The following is a 5,976-nucleotide window of genomic DNA, read 5'->3' as shown; positions in this document are numbered from 1 at the left end:
TTTAGAGACAGGGTCTCACTGAGCCGCCTAGGGCCTCACTAAGTTGTGGAGGCTGGCTTTGAACTCCTGTCTCAGCCTCCTGAGCCACTGGGATTAGAGGCCTGGGCCACCGTACCCAGCCTCACCATGCTATTTTTTCTTTCCCTATTAAGTCAAGTACATTCACCTTTTTTTTTCTTTTTAAAATTTTACTTGTAGATGTACACAATACCTTTATTTTTAAAATTTATTTTTGTGTGGTGCTGAGGATGGAAGCCAGGGCCTCGCACATCCTAGTCAAGCGCTGCTCCACCCTGAGCCCCAGCCCAGCCCCCCTTTCACCTTTTCAATCAAAGGAAACACTTTTCAGCCTCTTTTTGGTGTGTCTCAACCTCCAGCATCGCCACCCTTGCACTTTGGGGTCATTACTAAGTAAAGTGAGAGTTACTTGCACACAAGCCCCGCAGCTTGTGACAGCTGAGCTGGGAACTTAGAAGGCTGAGGGGTGGCCAGCACGCCAGTGTCCTCCAGGCACCCGGGAGAAAGGGTGATGCACAGGAGACAGAACAGAGCGGCACAGCACAAGCGCTCACCCTGCCACTCTCAGTGACATGCAGTTTAAAATGTGAATTATTTATTTCTGGAATTTTCCACTTAACCCTTTCAGACGGTGCTTGACCACAGATAGCAGGAACTGAACAGCTAGCCCTTTGGCAAGGGCACTGTGTTTAGCAAACTCCTGTGGAGGGCCCACCCCTGGCCAGCGGCTGGTCTGAGGGCTTCCTTGGTGCTAACTGAGCTTCCATGACAAGTTGGGAGCAAAGTGCCTTTGGAGCTCAGAGCCTCCCTGACCAGATGGAGACTTGGTGGGTAACAGCCTGGGCCACAGGTCATGTGGCACCAGACTCCAAACTAGGACCCCAGCAGCCTGGCTCGAATTTCGAGGACTTTGCCATATGCTGAGGGCATGTGTGCGTTTGGGGGGAGGAGGAAGGTGGTCGGCGAGGAGGACAGAACGTTTCTGTTTGGTATTGAGGATTGAACCCAAGGGTGCTTTACCACTGAACAAAGTCCCCATACCTTAATTTTTTTTTCATCTTGAGAGAACATCTGGCTAAATTGCTGAGGATCTCACTAAGTTACTGAGGCTGGCCTACAGATTCTGATCCCAGGATAGAACTTTTGTGAGGTTGGAGCGAATAAGGCATGGGTCCAACAGAGAGAGACAAAGCTGGGTGCTGTGGGGCACACCTGGAACCCCAACGCCTCCTTGGGGCTGAGGGAGGAGGAGGACTGCAAGTTCAAGACCAGCCTCAGCAACTTAGCTCAAAATCAAAAGCTGAAAGGGCTGGGGATGTAGTTCAGTGGTAGCACACCCCTGGGTTAGATTCCAGTGCCTAAAAAGAGAGCACTCAACTTACTCAGACACAAACTCTAAAACGGAACTGGTGCGACCTAGAGCCGCCTCCAGAAGCCCTGGTAGAATAAGGAACGGCTTTGCACATTCCCAAGGGCAGGAGGGAGGGAGGGAGGGAGGGAGGGAGGGAGGGAGGGTGTGAGGGCAGATCAGCCCTTTCTGGAGTTGACTAGCTCAGTGATGAATGGCTTAGGGAGAAGCAAGAGTGTTCAGAGCTTGCCTACAATGTCTTGAGGTGATCGCCTGCAACCCTGATGGGATCGGGGTGTTCGGTCATGGGTCCCAACATGGTCCCCACCGAAATGTCAAATAACATCATCTAACAGATCAATTAGACATGCACATACCCAGTGTCACGCCCGCCAAAAAGCCTCACTTTTGATTTTATGAAATTGCTTTTTTAAAAAATATAAATTGTTGAAATGCTAACCCTATATAAAATGAGAGATACAAAAAAATAAAGCAATGATATAGAAAAGGGATGAGAGGGCTGGGGTTGTGTCTCAGTGGTAGAGCACTCGCCTGGCACATGCAAGGCCCTGGGTTCCATCCTCAGCACCACATAAAAATAAATAAATAAAATAAAGGTATTGTGTCCAACTTCTCAGAAGAGCATATACAGTCAATCAACAAATATATGAAAAAATGTTAGCATCGCTAGCAATTAGAGAAATGCAAATCAAAACTACTCTAACATCTCACTCCAGTCAGAATGGCAGCTCTTATGGAGACAAACAACAATAAGTGATGGTGAGGATGTGGGGGAAAGGCACACTCACACATGCTGGTGGGACTGCAAATTGGTGCAGCCAATATGGAAAGCAGTATGGAGATTCCTTGGAAATCTGGGAATGGAACCACCATTTGACCCAGCTATCCCTCTCCTCGGTCTATACCCAAAGAACTTAAAAACAGCACACTACAGGGACACAGCCACATCAATGCTTATAGCAGCATAATTCACAATAGCTAAACTGTGGAGCCAACCTATAATCCCTTCAGTGGATGAATGGATAAAAAAAATGAGGTATATATATACACAATGGAATATTACTCAGCAATAAAAGAGAATAAAATCATGGCATTTTCAGGTAAATGGATGGAGCTGGAGAAGATAATGCTAAGTGAAGTTAGCCAATCCCAGAAAACCAAATGCCAAATGTTTCCTCTGACATAAGAAAGCTGACTCATAGTGGGGTAGGGAGGGGGAGCATGGGAGGGATAGATGAACTCTAGATAGGGCAGAGGGGTGGGAGGGGAAGGGAGGGGGCAGGGAGTTAGAAATGATGGTGGAACGTGATGGGCATCAGGATCCAAAGTTTGTATGAAGACATGAATTGGTGTCAACATACTTTATATACAAACAGAGATATGAAAAACTGTGCTCTATATGTGCAATAAGAATTGTAAGGCATTCTGCTGTCATGGATTTTAAAAAGGGATTAGGCCAGGTGTGGTGGCTTATGCCTTTAATCCCAGCAACTAAGAGGTGGGGGCAGGAGGATAGCAAGTTCAAAGCCAGCCTCAGCAATTTAGTAAGACCCTAAGCACCTAAGTAAGACTCTGTCTCTAAGTAAAACACAAAAGAAGGACTGGGGATGTGGCTCAATGGTTGAGTGCCATGGGTTTAATCCTTGCTACCAAAATAATAATAACAACAGCAACTGGGGATGTAGCTTGTAAAGTGCCTCTGGGTTCAATCTCCAGTACCAAAACAGGTGGTGATTAAATGTTATATCCTTATTCCAAATGGTGTGCCTATTGTTATTCAGGTAATGTGATTTTTGATCACAAATCAAGTTCATTAAATGCATACAGAATTCCACCTCTGCTGGATGCCAAACTCTCAAGGTATACGCAAATTTTAAAAAGCAAGGACAAATGTTGATATGGTGTTCAGCCCAGAGGAAAATGTCATTTATGTGGATTTTGGCCTCTTTTTCTTTCCCCATCTGCTCAACTTCCCTGGCGTATAATTAGAAAGGGAAAATTTTTTAAATCTAAGGTATACAAGTGATGGTGAGATGTTTGTTGCAGTGATAGGGCTTGGACCTAAGGCACCTTACACTGAGGTACATCTCCAGCCCTTTTTATTTGTTTCTTGGCACCAGGGATTGATCCCAGGGGTATGTAACCATCGAACCACGTCCCCAGCCCTTTTTATTTTTTATGTTGAGACAGGGTCTCATCAAGTTCTTAGGGCCTCACTAAGGTATTGAGGCTGGCCTCAAACTTGCAATTCTTCTGCCTCAGCCTCCTGAGATGCTGGGATTATGGGCATGTGCCACTGAGCCCAGTAGGACATTTTTTTTCTAAAGGCTGAATAATATTCCATTCTCTCTCCCTCTCTCCCACCCCATTTGTCTTTCTATCTATCCTACATATTCTTATCCATTTATCTGTTGACAAAATTGTCTTCATTTTGTCATGTTTTTGCTACTGTGGACTATCCACCTTTTCTCATAAATTCTGGTAATTTTTGAAAGAACATATTGCATGAATTTTATTGAACTTTATTGCATGAATTATAATGTAATTATAATGTAAGACCACACTTACACTCTTATGAGCACTTTTGTTAAAGTCTGATTCAAATACAGGAAATTTAAAAATCCTGCGGTATTGGGGGATACTGGTAAGGTGCTTGCCTGACAAGGTCACCACAGAAGAAGTATAGTCTATAGCACAGGGAAGAGCCAGTACTACTGTGTAACTAGTTTCCTTGGGAAAAGATAAAGTGCTACCATCTGAACCTGGAAACCATGGCGATAGAGCCCTCTTGGGATGCCCCCACGTGCCATTCCAGTTTCTCCTTAGCTGCAGAAGTAACCAATACCCTCATATAGTGTGGATGATATATTAATACCAATAATATACTTCTGAATTTCCATGTGATGATGTGTATTAATATTTATAACATAACTTCTGAATTCCATATACTGTATAATAATAAACAAAATTTAGTGTATGGGTTATTCCAGTCCATGTTATTATTTGAATTTAACTTTAATTTAATTTAATGAAGCAGCTGTTTGCCTATTTTCATTGCTGACAAATATCCCTTTATATGAATAAGTCATAATCTGTGCCATCTAACATTATATATTTAGGTTGAAACATAGGACTGTCACAGACTGTGAGGATGCAAATTTTTCTTATATGTCTTTGAGGGATATTTACAACTTAGAGCCAAGAGTTAGGCTAGCTCCATCTCATAGGAAGTGGGAAATATGCACCCAATCTCCCAGGCTCCTGGATCCTTGAGAAAATCATTCCTGGATTGTATGACCTATAAAAGGTTTACTAGGCTTTTAAAATCTTTTACATACATCACAAAGGGTTTGAGAAACAATTCTGAATTCCAGGTTTTCTAAAGTAAATGTAACATCTCCTTTATGCATCAATGAGAATAAAAGCATATTCATTTTAGTGAGTTGCCCTTAGAATCATCATGTCAAATTTCACACACAAGATAAAAAGTGGGTTTGTATTGCTGAATTTTCTTGATTGTATTGAATTATAAAGGCATTTGGATGTAACTGACATTTTTGTATTGTTGATTCTTCCAATCCATGGTAATGTAAGTGGAAAGGTTTATTCTTTTTAATTTTTAACTATTATCCATAATCGATAACACAATAATACAAAATCAGTTCATTTTGTTACATTAGCCTTCTACTGGACACCTTGCTAAATTCATTAAGACTAATATTTGTTGAACATTGTTCTGTAATAAAATAAGGAGTGTTACAATGATATTTCATAGATTTTCCTTCCTTATTTTACTGGTTAAAAAACAGTCTAATGTCTCAGAGATCACATAGGATATGTGCCTCTTGACTTTAGGGAGAAAACTTTTAAGAATATTTTTCTGTAATTTTACAAAAACACTCTCACATCAAGTATGTTTCCTCAAATTTTTAGTTTATTAAATGCCTTCTTCAGAAATGAGTACTAACATTCATTTTAAATGCATCTACTATAAAATATGATTATGTTATATTCTTCTATAATCTATTAACATGGTAAATTCAGTTGATGATTTTTAACCCAAACTTTTTTTGGGGGGTACTGGAGAGTGAACCCAGGGGTGCTCTAGGAGTAGGTCATATTCCCAGCCCTTATTATTTTTTATTTTGAGACAAAGTGTCACTAAGTTACTGAGACTGGCTTCAAACTTGCAATCCTCCTGCCTCAGCCTCCTGAGTCTCTGGGATTCCAGGGCCACCATATGGAGCTTAATCAAAACTTCTTGCATTTTGAAAATTTTGATTTGGAAATATCTTGCTTTGAATTATTTGAACATACTTGTAAGATTTTATTATCTGAGAAGTGATGACCTCATTGATGAAAATAGGTAGAGTTTCTTCCTACAGTGTTTCAATGTCTGATAGAATTCATCCATAAAAGCATCTGTCCCTGAAATTTTCCACTCTTCACTTGTGTTTAACTAACTGTGTGTTTCTTCTGTTTCTAGCTTACATCTGCTAAGCATCCACCAATCGCTGGAACAGATTCTCAGGGAAACGAGACAGCAGAGACTAATGTGCCAAAGTTGAGCCTGAGGACTTTTGCTAAGA

The sequence above is a fragment of the Callospermophilus lateralis genome, chromosome 18 (assembly GCF_048772815.1).
Source record: "Callospermophilus lateralis isolate mCalLat2 chromosome 18, mCalLat2.hap1, whole genome shotgun sequence".
Lineage (NCBI taxonomy): Eukaryota > Metazoa > Chordata > Mammalia > Rodentia > Sciuridae > Callospermophilus > Callospermophilus lateralis.
The sequence above is the reverse complement of the archived record's forward strand: the minus strand, read 5'-3'. Positions refer to the sequence as shown.